An 18,094-nucleotide genomic window follows, 5' to 3' on the forward strand; every position below is an offset into this window, starting at 1 on the left:
CCTTCTCCAGCTGTAGCCCCCTTCCATATCACCTGCTGTTCTCAGGATCCTCTCACCCCAATAATGGCATTTGGGGGGGTGATCTGCAGTAGGAAAGGAGACAGGGACTCCCCAATGCAATCTCTGTAATGCAGTCTCTGCAAAAATCTTGGCTCCAAGCCCTTATATTTAAAACACACAGACACACTTAGAACCTTGGCAAGTGTTTACCTCTCTGGAGAATTAGCTACTAGTAGCTAAATTTCTAGGTCATGGCTAAGGGAGGCCAGTCAGGAGAGTGACTCACTTTCCTGGCTCAAGGAGGACTCTTTCTTCCCTCCTGAGAAAAAAAGCAGCAGGGAAACATTTTGGCTAAATCTCTCCTTGGTCAGGACTACTGTACTCTTTTAGCAATGTGAAATCTTTCCTTAGTAAAGCTGCATGCCATTAGCACTGGCAGAACAAAGGAACTGTCTTCTTTTTCTGGGATGGAGAAAAAACCCACAATTTTAATCTGTGAAACAGAAGTTCTAACACATTGCTTAGAAGTAGTTTATGCCTGAAGATGTACCTTTTTCTTGTACTGAAGTTTTGGAACAATGTGCAGGGAAGCTGTGAATGATCCTTGGTTTGCTCTCTGCTTGCAGCTGAAAGCTTCTGTTTGATTCACAAATCAAATTTCAGAGAAGCCGCTGGCCCCACCCGCTGGGCTGGATCTGTGATCTGTCTGCCCTGGAGCTTAGAGGCAGGTGAGGAGAGCTACTTGCTGGGAGTTTTGCTGTGTAATGCAAAGTTTCTAGACAGTGGGGAGGGGGCTTTTAAACAGCTCAGGCTTCTGTCAGCATGCTCTCATTTGCTGGCAGGAAGTGTTGTGACTTGCTGCTTAGAATTACAATTCTAAGAGGAATGCTGGGCTTCCAGAATTAACTTTCTGGGCGTGGAAGAATGTTCCATATTTTGCTGTGGGGCTAAGTGAAGAAACAGATCTGCTATCCTCTGAAATCTGGACGGGGCGAGGTAAGGAGACTGAAACAATTTCGGGGATCCAAAGTGGGAAGTCTTGGCTCAGTGTTGCTGCAGTGTGGCAAAATGAATTCTTGAGGCTAAGCTGACTTGCAAGATTCCCCTCTCTTTTTACATTTAACTTCCTCTTTACCACTGGTGTGTTAAGCAGTCCTTTTGATAGAAGCGTACAGGAGATGGAATTCAGTCGAGACAAACCGTAAGATTAGAGTTTTTCTTGTGAAAAAATAAGAGCAGATTTGAGCAGTGTCTTATGTTTTTGGACAGGCTACGACTAATAGCTCTGTAGTTCTGGTTTGCTTCTCCAAGAAAGCAATGAGTATAATGAGAGCAATGCTGGTCTGTCATTCTCCACCCCAAGTCATTTTTTCTAGATATAAGCAAAGGACTGTGCCCTTAAATATGATTCCAAAACTCACAGTATGCTATTATAACAGAGCCAATCAAAATAGCGAGGGTTTTTTTTTACTTCTCTCAGTGATTCTTCTGCACACACTTCTGCTTTTAGATCTGACAGTTGATTTTTGTGAAGTAGGAGAAGCTATTTTTTTCTGGGGGGAGGCTTTCGTGGGGTGGGACACTTCTTTGCAGAGCATTTTAAGTAAATATTTTTTGCTCATTTGATATGTGAAGCTACAATTTAGGTAATGGGAGGTATTTTCTAGGTTGCTCTAAACAGGAGTGTGTTGATGTTTTAAGTCAAGAATTAAGTTATCTAGTAATGAGATGCTGCAAGCTCCAGTGTTGAAAACAAACTTTCTTGTTGTCTTCATTTTGACACTTGTAATGTGATACATGGTCCATGAAGCTATTGCAAAATGGGATTTAGATCTTTATGTAAAACTTCATTTGCTCTAGAGTGAGAATTGGGGTTGGGGGGTGTGTGAGAACTGAGCAGGATTCTGGAAGGGGAGTTCCTGCCATCTACAACCCCCCTGGCTCCTTGTGGTGGGGCTGTTTAGGCTCTGTGGTTGCAATCCTGCACAGGGAAGAGCACCTAAAATCCCTTGACTTCAGGGATGCCAAGCACCTATGGGATTTTGCAGCCTGTATACTGCCGGGTTGACCTCTTCTTTGATTAGAGAATCAAAAATACTGCAACGATTTCTTAACTAGTCCATTTAGCCTTAGAACAGGCAGCAGTAGGTTAAGCTAAACATAAACTGTCCCATTAGAAATGGAATAAATGGGCTGCCCAACAGCTCTAGGGACCTCCAGTTGTTTTGGATTGCAACTCCAAACCAGCCCCACCCAGCATTGACAAGAGCATCAGAAGAGCCTGCTGGATCAGACCGATGGCCCACCTAGCCCAGCATTCTGTTCTTCCAGCGGCCAACCAGATGGTTATGGAAGCCCACAATCAGGATCCGAGCACAAGAGCACTCTTTCCTCCTGCAGTTTCCAGGAGCCGGCATTCAGAAGACGGGTGGGCCATTGGCCTGGTTTTATGTTCTTATCTATAATAAATAATAATAATAATAATAATAATAATAATAATAATAATAATAATAATTTCTTATTTATACCCCTCCCATCTGCCTGGGTTTCCCACTCTGGGCGACTTCCAGCAGAATATTAAAATAGTCTATTAAACACTAAAAGCTTCCCTAAACAGGGCTGCCCTCAGATTTCTTCTAAAAGTCTGGTAGTTGTTTTTCTCTTTGACATCTGGTGGGAGGGCGTTCCACAGGGCGGGTGCCACAACCAAGAAGGCCCTCTGCCTGGTTCCCTGTAACTTGGTTTCTCGCAGGGAGGGAACCGCCAGAAGGCCCTTGGCGCTGGACCTCGGTGTCCGGGCAGAACAATGGGGTTGGAGACGCTCCTTCAGGTATACTGGACCGAGGTTATTTAGGGCTTTAAAGGTCAGCACCAACACTTTGAATTGAGCTCGGAAATGTACTGGGAGTCAATGTAGGTCTTTCAAGACCGGTGTTATGTGGTCTCGGCGGCTGCCCCCAGTCCCCAGTCTAGCTGCCGCATTCTGGATTAGTTATAGTTTCCAAGTCACCTTCAAAGGTACCCCAAATAGAGCGCATTGCAGTAGTCCAAGTGAGAGATAACTAGAGCATGCACCACTCTGGGCAGGTAGGGTCTCATCCTGCCTATCAGATGGAGCTGATATACAGCTGCCAGGACACAGAATTTACCTGCGCCTCCATGGACAGCTGTGAGTCCAGAATGACTCCCAGGGTGTGCACCTGGTCCTTCAGGGGCACAGTTACCCCATTCACGACCTCTACACCTGCCCACCTCCTGTCCCCCCAAAACAGTACTTCTGTCTTGTCAGGATTCAACCTCAATCTGTTAGCAGCCATCCATCCTCCAACCGCCTTCAGACACTCACACAGGACCTTCACCGCCTTCACTGGTTCTGATTTAAAAGAGAGGTAGAGCTGGGTATCATCTGCATATTAATGAACACCCAGCCCAAACACCCTGATCTCTCCCAGCAGCTTCATGTAGATGTTGAAAAGCATGGGGGAGAAGAGGGAACCCTGAGGCACCCCATAAGTGAGAGCCCAGGGGTCTGAACACTCATCCCCCACTAACACTTTCTGAACACAGCCCAGGAGAAAGGAACGGAACCATTGTATAACAGTGCCCCAGCTCCTAGCCCCTCTAGACGGTCCACAAGGATGTTATGGTTGATGGTATCAAAAGCCGCTGAGAGATCCAGCAGAACTAGGAAACAGCTCTCACCTTTGTCCCTAGCCTGCCAAAGATCATCGACCAGTGCGACCAAGGCAATTTCAGTCCTATGATGAGGCCTGAATCCTGATTGGAAGGAATCCAAATGGTCTGCTTCTTCCAGGCGTGCCTGGAGTTGTTCAGCAACCACTTGCTCAAACAGCTTGCCCAAGAATGGAAGTTTTGAGACTGGGCGATAGTTGGCCATGATGGCCGGGTCTAAGGATGTTTTTTTAAGAAGCGGTTTAATGACCGCCTCTTTCAGTGGGCCTGGGAAGGCTCCCTCACAGAGGGAAGGATTCACCATCCCACGAAGCCCATCGCCCAGCCCATCACCCAGTTCTAGACTACGATTCTCATCATCCCTGGTCAGCAGGGCCATAGGATTTCATTGGTGCCTCTAGGCATGTGCCCCACACTCTGAGCTTTCTCCCCCCCCCCCCAAAGAAAAAGCAAGTCTCTAGCTCTCATAGAACTTTATGAGTCAAAATACGCAGGTACTTCTTGAGTGATTTCTGTGAAATGAGGGTGTGGTGTAGCCACGTTGTATATTTTTATTGGTACTGAGGAATGCACCCTGTTGCTATCAGACAGAAGTAGCACCTCCCCCGCCCTTCTCTCTGTGTGAAATCAATACCTTGTGATCTCCACAATTGGGACCAGTAGGACATAGTGGAACGGTCTCCCTCGGGAGGTGGTGGACTCTCCTTCCTTGCAGGTTTCAAAGCAGAGGTTGGGCACCCATCTGTCATGGATGCTTGAGCAGAGATTCCTGCATTGCAGGGGGGTGGACTGGATGACTCTTGGGGTCCCTTCCGACTCTACAATTCTATTGATTCTATGACTTCCCATGGTAAGGTTTGTGGAGGTGACTGTCTCTCTAATTTTGTGTTTTGCTGCACTCCCCACGGCAGCCACTTTGTCCTATGCCCCCGCACAACAGTTCTTTGGGGACAGGTGCCCCCTGTGTTCTCTCAAAATTCAAAATGTGCCCACTGGTACAAAAAGTTGGAGAACTCCTTACTTATATCATGCGATAACCTTAAAAAAAAATTTCTCTTTCCAAGCCAGCTTGATTGGGGGGGGGGAGTGTTAGGTGTGGTTCAGATGGCTACTTAGCCAAAATGGGTTTAGTATTTCACTGCCTCCCACTTAATCTGTCTTGCAAAGCAGGATATGTGAAATTGCAGGGTAAAATGAGAGCCTACTCTAAACCTTCAAGTTTTGTAAGTAATTTCTTTGTCGTATTATTAACAAGGTTCACTAAAACAATATTAGAAAACATTTTAACAAAAGAGGGTAACTGTTAGCTGTGTTGTTGTTTTCTTCAAACAACAACACACAAACATCTTGGCAGTGACTCCATCTTAATAATAATAATAATAATAATAATAATAATAATAATAATAATAGTAATGTGGGATTTTCACAAGTTTGCCTATAATGAAATATCAATTTCATTCCACTCACTCTCTCTGAAGACAAAAGAAGGTTTCAGAATAGCTTGTGAGGCCTGAATTGCAGCTCAGTTCAGATAATGTTGGGCTTGGCCAGGGAGGGGCCGGCTCATGGCTCTAGTTCCAAACCATTTCAGGACATAAGTAGCAAAGAAAACAGCTGATAGCCTCTGTCTCCCATCCCACATTGAGGACTGGCACCTTTAATCTGTTGCCAAGTTAATAAATATTTTATATATATATTTAAATTATTCTGATTAGTTTTAGGAGTTCTCCTCCTACTAAATTTTAATGGCCCAGAAAGCCCCAGCTCCACTGCTTGCGTGCCTGCCAGCCTCTCTCTTTGAAGACTTCTCACGTTCAAGCATTTATTCCATTGTTCCCCAACCTGGTGCTGTTTTTTGGGACTACAGCTCCTATCAGCCAGCATAGCTCATTGGAGTTGTAGTCCAAAACAGCTGATCTATGGGCAGGGGTGGGGAACCTGAGGCCTGGGAGCCAAATGTAGTCATTTGGGGCTGGGCTCCTCAAGCCACTCCCCTCACACTTGCTGCCCTGGGGCTTCCTCAAGATGTTGGGCTTTTTGCCTGGCTGGGGTGCATAAGAAAAGTGATAACCACTTTTGCTCGCCTGAGCGGAGAGAGATGTGTGGAACATGTGTGTGTGTGTGTGTGTGTGTGTGTGTGTAGGGGTCTTTTGCATGCCTGGAATCTGACACTTGGCTCACTTTTGCCCCCGATGAAATGAGGCCCCCAGTCTAAAGAAGCTTCCTCCCCCTTGCTCTAGTCCAGTGTTTCCCAAACTTGGGTCCCCCCAGCTGTTTTTTGGACTACCAGCATCCCTAGCTAGCAGGACCAGTGGTCAGGGATGATGTGAACTGTAGTCCCAAAACAGCTGGAGACCCAAACATGGGGAACGCTGCCTGGGGCATTAGAAAATCCTTGATTGCAGAAACACTCATGGCTTGGTGTGGGCGTGTTTCTTTTTTCTTGCTAGGAATGCCTTCGCTGGCAGTTTGAAATTTATTTTATTTCATTCCTGTTAGAATGTATTGTTTATGATCTGCAGTGTTTGTGCCATCTTGGTCCTAATCTTTGTGGCCTAATGGCAGCCTCTGCCTGACTGCTTGAGAGCTGTGGTGACCTTGCTGAGTTTTATTTGTTTTGTTTCCTTGGGAGGTGGTGGACCCAGTAAAAGAACTGTTGAAAGATGCTGAAAGCTGCTGGCTTTCAGGTAGAGGAATGTGGAAAGGTTTCACTCCTCATACCTTTAAGGAGATTGAGCAAGTACTCTGCTCTGCCGGCTCCAAGAGTTCTTTATTCTATTTTTTTTGTAATCTCTGCTTGTTGCTGCTGCTAAACAGGTAGATGATAATGAGAGCTTAACCTTTTTGAACCTGGATTCTTCTGAGTGTAGGTCACTTGGAACAGAAAGTGACTGGATTTCTTTTCTTCAAATTTTTGTTTGTATAACTTCCACAGCATGTGTGGAAAGGGCTTCGGGACAGAAAAATAAAACCCCACCCTGAAAAAGGCCCGTGCAAACACAGAGGAAACAAAACCATCCTAAAGCAAAGCTACTGTAAGGGTACAACAGCAACTAATAGTACTAGTACTATGAGTAGTAATAATGGTAGTAGTATTAATACAGCAACATCAGGAGGGCCAGAGGTCTCTTAAAAGATACATTGGGCAGATGTGAAAGGTATTAGCCTTCACATTTTTAGAAATGTATATTTTAGTGTCAGCAGCACTCACTCTTTGGGACTCCTTATTGTTGGCATCAGGCAAACACCTTCGCTGTGCTCTTTTCAGTGAAAATATGTGTCTTACCAAGCCTATCCAGACATGTAGGAATTTGACATGTGTTTTAATCTGGTTTTTACCTTAGCATTGATTTTAATCATTTTTGAATGTTTTAAATTGTTTTTAACAACAATGACCAATGGCTCATCTAGTCCAGCACTATGTTCTGACAGTGGTCAAGAGCATGCCCTAATTGGAAGCACCCAAGCAGGACCCAAGTGCAACTCATGATTCCCAGCCAGTGTTAGAAATTCAGATATATATAAGCCAGGCGCCAAGTGGCTTCTTAAACCAGGATGGCTCCTTAAGCCCAAACAGAATGCCTAGTTGCCATTTTGGGGCCAGGCGGCTCAAAAGTTGTATTTTTCAACAGGACTTTTCAGTTCCTGAAATTCATTCCGAATGTGCAGATAAAATATAACATATAGAATTCTACAGAATGTCTTGCTAGTGTGTGAAAACAGGATCCACAGGCATGGTGTTTCCTGCTTGGCAGGGGGTTGGACTCGATGGCCCTTGTGGTCTATTCCAATTCTATGATTCTATTCTATGTACCTCCAAATGGTAGAGACGTCAGGTGCCAATCCTGGTGTCCAGGCATCTTCACTTGGTTGTAAGTGGCTACTAGCCAGGTGCAAACTTCACTTGCTGAATTTCAAATGCTGTATCCCAGCAATGAATATTCAGAGACATATCACCCTTGACGGTGGGGGGTTGCTGGCCATTATTGCCTCCATTGATTTAACTATGGAGTGGCAGTCATCCTTCCTGCACTTGCACTGGGCTTTGAAGGACCCCCAGAGGGAAGTGCAGCTGTGGGGGACTCCTAGATTATATCTACACCTCCAGACTTGGGGTTGTGGGGAAGGGGGGCACAGGATTGGCCCCGTGCTCACTGGGAGACATAACCTGGTGTCAGGGACCAGTACCCCATTCTTGTGCATATCTAGTCATAAGCTGGTCCTGCAAAGCTTGATGGGGCTTGCCCCCATGTTCATAGGGCGGCAGCAAGCATGGTTTCGTGGGACCAAAACCCATTGGGACTTACTTCCAAGTGGACATACATGGGGCTGTGTTTAAGGGTGAGGGCAGGATATTGGTTACCAACCAAAATTTGTAGAACTCTGATATTTGCATAGGGCCTTATCTGTTCAAAGTGCTTCTCAATAGTCTTCATGAGAAAGGTGTTGACCATTAATATCCCCATATTACAGATGTGTGTATCGGAGGTGGAGAGATAAGATCTCAGAAAGAACACCTATGGCTGCCTAGTGAGCATTCAGACTGAAGTGTAGGAGGAGGTCACAGCACATATTTGGCATGCAGAAGGAAATTAAAAGTTCCTGAGATCTTTGAGAGTTGCTGTCAACGAAGACTTGCATCCAGTTCAGTGCTAATTAAGCATCATCCCGTCAGCACAAGGATTTCTTCATGTGCAGGGGGACTTGCCCCCAGGGCATGGCCAGCACGGTTGGTTAGAGTGTGGTACTAAGGATGCCAAGGTTGCAGGTTTCATCCTCGTTTGGGGCAGCTGCATATTCCTGCGTTGCAGGGGGTTGGACCAAATAATCCTCAGGGTCCCTTCCGACTCTACGATTCCTCCTGCTTGCCTCTCCTCCCCCCCAGACTGTTCTGAGGCTTTCTCCCAATCTCCTAGATCATATTTGGGGAGAGTACAGGGTGCATGTTTGAGCATGGAGGGGGGAGAGGAGGAAAATCTCATTGTGCATAAGGGAATCCTTGCACTGACAACGGGATGCTTACTTAGCACTCTGTTGGATACAAGCCCAGGGATGTTTCAGTTTAATGACCCCCTAGATGAACTAATTTCTAGATCCAGTATACCTGAAGGAGCGTCTCCACCCTCATCATTCAGCCCGGACACTGAGGTCCAGCTCTGAAGGCCTTCTGGTGGTTCCCTTGCTGCGAGAAACCAAGTTACAGGGAACCAGGCAGAGGGCCTTCTCGGTAGTGGCACCCGCCCTGTGGAACGCCCTCCCACCAGATGTCAAAGAGAAAAACAACTACCAGACTTTTAGAAGACATCTGAAGGCAGCCCTGTTTCGGGAAGCTTTTAGTGTTTAACGGATTATTGTATTTTAATATTTTGTTGGAAGCCGCCAAGAGTGGCTGGGGAAACCCATCCAGATGGGCGGGGTATAAACAATAAATAATAATAATAATAATAATAATAATAATAATAATAATAATAATTATAGATAAGAACATAAAACCAGGCCAATGGCCCACCCGGTCCAGCATCCATCCTGTTCTCACAGCAGCCAAGCAGATGCCAATGGTAATGGAAATCCCCCAAGTGGGGCTCAAGCATATTACCTCTCTTCCCTCCTGCAGCCTCCAGCAACTGGTACTCAAGAGGCGTTGCTGCCTCCAGCTGTGAAGGTGGAGCATAGCCATTGTGGATAGTTGCCATCAATAGTTGTCTCCCCCATCTAAGTTGGTGGCCATTACTGCCTCCTGTGGGACTTGAGTTCCATAGTTTCATCCCCAAATGTTTTGGACTACAACTCCCATCATCCCGGACTGAGGCTTCTGGGAGCTGTAGTCCAGAACCAAGCAGACTGCTGAAGTGCATTTGCAATGTGAAAGAAGGGAAGCTCCTTTTGCACTAGCTGTTGTGATCACACAGGGGAATTTCCATTATGCTTTGCTTCTGGTTAGAGGAAAGGACACCACAGCATAATTAATAGCCTATTTCTCCATTAATGGTTCATGTCTATTGTCTGTATGAAACCAGCAGGGCAGGCACAGGTGGGAAAATTAATTCTGATTCCTTGGTGCCACACCTGGCCCTTTTTGTGAGCCAGGTTCAAATGTTTAAGAACTAGCTAGAACTTCGTAAAATACTCATAATTCTGTATGCTAGTGTCAAATGTTCTGGCCTAAAGAGAGAGGCTCACCCTGTGCAGACAGACTCTTCCTCCCTGCTTGCTGTTTCTTGTAGCTCTGGCACAGCTGGAAATATCCACGGGTCATGGGCTGGCTTGTTTACAAGCAGTCATCTAATATACAATCCAGTGGTGGCTACCCAAAGGAAAAATAAATAAACATGAGTTTAAACCAGATTTTGTGAGGGTCCCCCCGCCCCAAGCACTGAGCATAGGATGGGCAACACCCAACACCCCTCTCTTGAGCACATCTCCATCTCACTTCCCGTCACCTCTCCCCTTCCTGTACTACAGGAATGCAGGACTTTGGACCCTCAAATGTGATCCTCCAGTTCTTACTGTCTAGCCCTGCTTTGCCCCACACTCGATGCTTGAGGGCTTCTGCCCTGCAGGAAATGTGCTGTTGACTTCTGATAATGCCTCTTGCTTGCCTGAGGGGGAGAGAGAGAGAAGGAAGAAACTAGCCTACTAATGGCTAGAGCAGGGGTCAGCAACATAAGGCCCATGGGCTGGAAGCGGCCTGCAGAGGTCGTTTGACTGGTCCATGAGCCACCACTGAGCTGCCCGCCCATGCGCTGAGCTGACCGGTGCAGCGTGGTATGGGAACTCACTTCTGCGGCACTGAAAATCATGTCTGTGCATGCGCAGATGCCGAAAATGCACATCTGCGCAGACACTGAAAATCATGGGTGTGCACGCTCATGCACACGCGTGATCTGGCCCAGGCAAGATAAACCTTGCTGACTCTGGGCTAGAGTGTCTGGAACCTGGAAGACTAGGGTTCAAATCAAGATCACTGGGTGATCTTCAGGCAGTCACTGCCCCTCAGCCTAGCCTGCCTCAGAGGGTTGTTGTGGAGATTGAACAAGGAGGAGGAGAACCACATGATCTCCTTGGCTGGGTGGGGGAAGCAGGATAGAAATGCAGCAATTAAATACAGGCAGTCTTACAGTTGTTGCTCTGCCTGCTTCTGCCTCTGGCCCACTGGATGAAAACGTCTCCACATAGCTGCCGCAGGATGTGAACAGAAGTGGCTTTAAGAGGGTCGGCCACAGCATGTGAAGGAGCAAAGTGGGAGCATGCCTGTGAATATTAGTAGCTAGTTCATGTGGAAATGAAAGTGCCAGGGCTCTTAACTATGACCTGCAAGTGGCACACACACACACAAAGGCATTTGACAGTAGCTGAAACATTGGTGGCAGCCCATTCATCAGGTGAAGCAGATCGTGCTCTAGACCAGGCAGCTGCTGCCTTTCCCCTGCTCCCTTGTCTCCTAGGCAGGGCTGCGAGTCTGGCCTTAGTCAGCATGATCTAATTGTGCCGGCTTCTCCCACAGGATTGCCCTGCCAGCTGGGCGTTCCCTGGCCTCTCCCTGGCCTCGTGGGTTACTCCCTTGTCATGGCATCCGATTGCATTCAGAAAGCAAAAGCCAACACTTAACTAATTTGTGATTAATGCCTCCCTTGAGTGAACAAATAGCAACATTGTCATCGAGACAATGTCAGCAGTCTTTTGGGTGGGTTCCCTGTAAGCACGCTTGGAAGCAAGTTCCGAGTCCTTATAATTGTGTGGCTTTTTAAAATCAGATAGTTGCAGGTTATGCCACAGCTGCTAGGATGCTGATTTCATAGTTTCTCAGACTGCACCAGATTTCATGGATGTTGGAAAGGTGTTTTGTTAGCAGTAGATAAACTTCTAGGCAACTCAGGGTAAAGTAGCCCACAATGGAGGTTCTTAATGCTAAGGCAGCAGGATCTGGTATGTTTTCTAGTCTGTTCTAATATAAGTATCGGGGAGGAATTGCAGCCGGCTGCCTGGAGCACTTACTCTGCATTCAGAAAGTTCAAAGGCTCCATTGTTAGGTGATGGGCAAGAGCCTTCTCCAGGGACTCGGGCAGAACACAAGAGGTGTGCTGCAGAATCAGTCACAGCCTCATCTAGTCCAGTCCAGCATCATGTTATAGTGACCAGCCAGAGAACAGCTGCCAGTCAAAGGAATCATAGAACTGTAGAGTTGGAAGGGACCACGAGGGTCATCTAGTCCCAGCTCCCTGCATTGAAGGAATCTTTTTGCCCAACGTGGGGCTCAAACCCACAACCCTGAGATTAAGAGTTTTCTTTACCCACTGAGCTATCCCAGGGGTGGGGGATCTCTGGCTCTGGGAGCCACTCCTGAGTTTTTGTGTACCACTTTGAGCACAGACCTATTTGTAGAAAATGCAGTAGATTAATTAATTGACTATGGCTCTGACTGTGCTGCTGAGTCTGCATGCTGTTCGTTTGCCCTAATCTAACAAGTGTTAGAAAGCAAGAAGAATGTCTAAGCGGCTATTCATTTAAGGGAGTTTGGCTAGAGCAGAGAATGGAAGTGTTGAACAGGGAAAAAGAAGTGCAAAGATAATGGAATAAAACACGGAGGGTGTGGATGAAAAAATGCAGAAGGGGAGATGCTCTTGAGCTGTGGAACTGAGCCATAGCTCAGTTGCAGAGCACATTTCTTGCATGCAGAAGGTCCCAGGTTCAGTGCTCAGCATCTCTGGGTGAGGCTGGGGGAGACCCCTCTCTGAATCCTTGGAGAACTGCTGTCTGTCAGTGCAGACACTACTGAGCTTCATGGACCATTGGCAGCTTCCAGAGTGCCTGTCCATCACCATCCAAAATGATGGGAATCACAGAATTGGAAGTTGGAAGGGACCCAGAGGGTCATCTTGTAGTTCAGTTTCCTGCAGTGCAGGAATCCTTCCCACAGCTATCCCTGGGAGGGCTTGAGCCACAAACCTTCTGCTTAACACATTGTACCACCTGGGGGTGATAGTGCTGCAGCACTTGGGAAATGTTTTGACCTGAAGGGAGAAGCAGAATCCAAACCTGCATATGTGTCTCTTGCAGGACCAGGTGCGCACAAAGAGCCCCCGAAAATAGCAGCTCAACCAGTTAACACAGTGATTCCCAAACCTTTCCCCATAAACCTGGTTCCATAAACTCATCCCCAGTGCCCCCTACCCTACCCTGTAAAAAGCATTATTCGGAATAGCAGTTTGCACAACCTGCTAAGTGCAAGAGGAAAACAGAAAAGCCAAAACAGTAATAATTAATTGCACATTGATTCAGAATCCAATCAAAACTATTTCATTTAATTAATTCAGCAGATATGATCCAGTGACACCAGCTTTTCAAAATCTGATAGTCATTGACACCTGCAGCCCCCCTCTGCTGCCCACTTGCCTCCCCTAGGTAATTCCCCCTTCCTGCTCCCCCCGGGGGGGGGGCATTGCTTTGGGAACCACTAAGTTAGAAGGTTGAAGGACCCTTTCATCTGCTCTGCAATCTTGTCCTGCAAGATCTCTTCTCTCTTTAAATAAGTTTTAAGGAACACTGTAGCCAGTTAACTTCAGAATTATCTTTCAGCAACAAACAGAGCCTCTGGCACGGAAGGAAATTGATAAACAAGGAAGTAAATTAATCCTTCAGGCTTTGAAGGGACGGTGGCAAAAAAAGAGGAGGAGATATTTAACCTGAAAACACCCTCCTCTCCTCTTGCTGAGCTTATTGGGATGGGTGGGAGGAGGCAGCCCCATGAATAGAGGATCTTTCCCACCTGATGTCTCCTTCACACATCAACTTTTGCTTCCCGAGAGGAAATATTCAGCTGCATTCCCACCAAACATTTAAAGCAACACCCTGTCACTCTAGTTTAAATGAAAATGGCTTCCCCCAGAGAATCCTGGGAAGTCCAGTTTGTGAAGGGTACTGAGAATTGTTAGGAGACTTCTATTCCCCTTCTAGAGCTATGGTTTCCAAAGTTTCCTGTGAAGAAGGGTTGGTTGTTAAACCACTCTGAGAATTGTTTAGGCGAGCCCATCAAGGCATGTAGAAATCTGACATTTGTTTTAAGCTGGTTTTTAGCTTTCATTTTAATTATTTTTGAATGTTGCAAAATGTTGTTTTAAAATGTTTCCTTAATTTTACACACACACACACACACACACACACATATGTATATGGTGTTTTACCTTTCACAAAATGTTTTGAGGTTACAACTGAGCAGTATATGTAAATTTTGAGAAATAAGCCAATAAAGTAGTGGAAAGGGAAGTTGGAATGATTCCATTACAGCCAGAAAAGTTTGGGGACTTTCCTGTGCTCACATGTAAATGAGGAGCCCCTGCATCAACTGGGAGCTTCCCTGTGACACAAGATTTGTGGGACTTGCAACTGAGAGGAGCCAAAGCTTTGTTGCACCAATGATACTCTCTGTGGTCTGCATGCGATGGATGAATACAGGATGCTAGGGGCTCTCCCCTATCGACTTTGCGGCTGCTTCCTGCATAGCAATCCTCTACCATGTGGAAGTTGAGTTTCTCTCTCAAACAGGCTTCAGAAAAGGGCTCGGTGGCTCATAAAACTCTATTCTGCTCTGCCTAGAGCTGAAAACTGACCCTTGAACCCACATCCCAATTGCTGCATCCTCTAAGCAGGCTTCTGTGGCGCCTCTGGGTGGGGGGACGACTCCTCCAGAGCCTCTTTTCTTCCATTTTAAAACAGCAGAAGTGGTTTTATTAGTGCTCTCTGCTTTCAGAAACAGGAGCTGACCTCGCTCTCTCCGTGTTTAATAGAGTCAACGAAGCATTACTAACCATCGCATGCATCTTTCTCTCCACCCTGCCCCTCTTTCTGTCCCCCAACAGGACTTGAAAAGCCAACAGCAGTGATTTCCACTTGGTGTCTGCTGTGATTTTACTGTGTTCCTGGCTCAGAGGGCGACCGCCCCCCACACAAGACAATATATAGGTAAGGCGAACCATGTGGTGCTTTAACTTATTTGTGTATTTATCACAGCGGTTCTCCAAGGAGGAGGAAGAGGCCATGGCAATGCCTGCTTTTCTTCCTCCCACCTCACATTCTGCATCCCCACAACAAATCCTGCTTAGAGAAACTCAGAAACTGTATGGCTGGGTTCAAATTCATGGAAAATGGGGCTATGAATTAGGCATGAGGACTGATGCTCTGCCTTCACTGTTGGAGGCAGCCATGCTTCTGAACACCAGTTGCCAGAAAACACAGGTGAGGAGAGGGCTCTTGTGTGCCAATCCTGCTTGTGGGCTTCTTCCCTTTGGGGCATCTGGTTGGCCCCTGTGAGAACAGGATGCTGGACTAGATGGGCCATTGACTTGAATCCAGCAGGGCCCTTTTTTCTTTCTTAGTCTTGACATTCTAACTGAACCACGTGCTGGGGCTTGCCTTTCCAGTTTTCCCCCTCTTGCTTTTCCCTGATAAAGGTTGCTTTCATTTCCCAACATGGGTGTAAACAAGGGTGCACCAGAAGTAACTCTAGCTCACACTAGTAGCATTGTGTGGTTGGCCTGTTGAGACATGAGAGCTGCATCAGCCAGTGAGGCTTGCTCACAGCGATCTCTTCACACCAGCAAATGGGAACACCGGTTCCAGTTGCGGCTGAAGTCTTCCTGTGCTCTGCTCACCTGCAGTTTCTCCGCACCTTCTCCAGTCCCTCCCCCTGGGTGCTGCTCCTTAACCTGTGTTTAAACTGTGGGTGTGTTCCTCAGGCTTTTAGCAACTGGTGAAATAAAACCTCAGCTATTGACTCATTCACTTCCATTAGTTAGTTTAAATGGTGTGTGGACTTAAAACAGGCAGTCCCTGAGGTGAATTGATGCATCCAGACCAGCAGACACTTGGTCAGGACTGTTACGCATCTGAATTAGAGCCAGCCAAGGTTGGCTGATGTTCAGGTTTTGTTGTTGTTGTTGCATGGCTATTCTGTTGCATGTAGGCAGGTGCTCTCAGCCTTTGCACAGTGCTGGAGGGTGAGGAGTGGCAGAATATGGAAAACACTTTATCATTCCCTTTTTCTTTTCCTCTTGCAACTATTGTGTAGTGATTTGCCTTCACTACATCACTGTGTGTGTATGTGTGTATTATATAAAGGTAAAGGGACCCCTGACAGTTAAGTCCAGTCGTGGACGACTCTGGGGTCACGGTGCTCATCTCGCTCTATAGGCCGAGGGAGCAGGCGTTTGTCCGCAGGCAGCTTCCGGGTCATGCAGCCAGCATGACTAAACCGCTTCTGGCGAACCAGAGCAGCACACAGAAACGCCATTTACCTTCCCACAGGAGCAGAACCTATTTATCTACTTGCACTTTGACGTGCTTTTGAACTGCTAGGTGAGCAAGGAGCTGGGACCGAACAACAGGAGCTCACCCCGTTGCGGGGATTCGAACCACTGACCTTCTGATCAGCAAGCCCTAGGCTCAGTGGTTTAGATCACAGCGCCACCCACGTCCTGTGTATTTTATATATGTGTGTATATTTTGAACTACTTCTCCATTGATGCCAGGAAATCCCCAAAGATCCTGTATGCATGGGGAAAATCCCTTTCTGACTGGGTTTTGGCTTGAGCTGGAAGAACTGAGGCAACTTTTGTGTGTGTGATTGCACAGAAGCAGCTGTCTATTCCAGTCATCATTGGAGGAGAAAGGAACTGTAGAAGAACCTGCTGGATCAGGCCAATGGCCCACCTTGTCCAGCACTCTGTTCTCAGTTGCCTTTGGAAGCTGACAAGAAGGACAGAGTGCAACAGTGCTCTCCTCACTTGTGATTCCCAGCAACTGGTATTCAGAAGCATGGAGGTGGAACGTATAGGTCAGGGTTATTAGCCATTGAGAGCTAATCCTCTTTTAGAACTATCCAAGGTGGTGGCTATAGCAGTCTCTTGTGGGTGTGAGTTCCACAGTTTAACTTTGAACAGCATGGAAAAGTACCCTTTTCACATCTGTCCTGAATCTTCAGACATGCAGCTTCCTTGGATGTCAACAAGTCCTAGTATAAGGGAGAGGGAGAACAACTTTTCTCTATCCACTATCTCCGTTCCATGCATAATTTTTATGTGCTGCTATCACGTCCCCTCTTAAACTTGCCTTTTCTCTTAAGTAAAAAACCCCAAATGCCTTTCCTCATAAACCACATAAGCTGGAGCTGGGGAAGGGCTGCAGCTCAGGGGCAGAGGGTCTGCCTTGCATGCAGAAGGTCCCACATTCAATCTTCAATGGCATCTCCAGGTAGGGCTGGAAGAGAACCCTGCCTGAAACCTTGCAGATCTGCTGCCAGTCAGTGGAGACCAGTGTCTCCCAAACTTGCTGTTTTTGGACTACAGTTCACATCATCCCTGACCACTGATCCTGCTAGCTAGCTAGGGGTGATGGGAGTTGTAGTCCAACAAAGACCCATGTTTGGGAAACCCCACCCAAGATCATTTGGAAGGCCATCAACCGCTTGGTGGGAGGTGAGAACTTAAGAAGAGTCCACCCATTCTGGCACCCTTTCTGACAGTGGCCACCCAGGTGCCTGTGGGAAGCAGGACCCCAGTGCACCAGCCCCCTCCCCAACTTCTGTTTCTGAGAAGCTGGAACTCAGAGGCATAGTGCCTTCAGCAGCGGGAGTGGAACACAGCCATTGTGGCTAGTAGTCACTAGTAGCCTTATGCTCCCTCCCCGTTGCTTTTATGGAATTACGGTGATGGACAGGCAAGCAGGCTGGCCTTGCTCTATTCAGCTGACCTCTGTGTGTTCCCAGTGCAGAGCTCAGTGTGTCCTGATTGCAAAAGGTGAAAACTGCAAAGCTTAGCAGAATAAATGCTTTTGTTAAGCAAACAGGGGGAAGAGGGAGTGTTTTGTTCCACTCCTTCTTTCTTGACAGATCCTAAACTGAGCATCAGGCTTTAATATATATATATAGGAATAGTAAGGGCTGGAATGGGACGCAGGTGGTGCTGTGGGTAAAACCTCAGCGCCTAGGACTTGCCGATCGCATGGTCGGCGGTTTGAATCCCCGCGGTGGGTTGAGCTCCCGTCGTTCGGTCCCAGCTCCTGCCCACCTAGCAGTTCGAAAGCACCTCCGGGTGCAAGTAGATAAATAGGTACCGCTTTATAGCAGAAAGGTAAATAGCGTTTCCGTGTGCTGCTCTGGTGCCGGTTCGCCGGAGCAGCGTTGTCACGCTGGCCACGTGACCCGGAAGTGTCTGCGGTCAGCGCTGGCTCCCGGCCTCTAGAGTGAGATGAGCGCACAACCCTAGAGTCTGTCAAGGCTGGCAGGTACGGGCAGGGGTACCTTTACCTTTTAAGGGCTGGAATGAGGATTGCTAGCATGGTACCCAGAGGTGCACCTGCACCAACAGAGACCCTGCCTGGGCCCTGTGTTTTATGTGCCCTTCAGAGT

The 18,094-nt window shown here is 47.2% G+C and overlaps 1 protein-coding gene across 4 annotated transcripts in view; it reads left to right on the forward strand.

Moving 5' to 3' along the window:
* The window catches only part of PLS3 (plastin 3), a 64,799-nt gene that overhangs the window by 22,494 nt on the left and 24,211 nt on the right, over window positions 1-18,094 (forward strand). For 2 of the 4 annotated variants that reach the window (XM_083422621.1, XM_083422620.1), the window contains one exon: window positions 14,550-14,652. The gene's annotated coding sequence lies outside the window, so the exon portion shown is untranslated. Of the gene's footprint in view, window positions 1-626; window positions 997-14,549; window positions 14,653-18,094 lie in introns of those variants that run through there. The other 2 variants (XM_083422622.1, XM_083422623.1) reach the window with 2 other exon arrangements.

This window comes from Podarcis tiliguerta, assembly GCF_965153285.1.
Source record: "Podarcis tiliguerta genome assembly, chromosome: Z".
Taxonomy (NCBI): domain Eukaryota; kingdom Metazoa; phylum Chordata; class Lepidosauria; order Squamata; family Lacertidae; genus Podarcis; species Podarcis tiliguerta.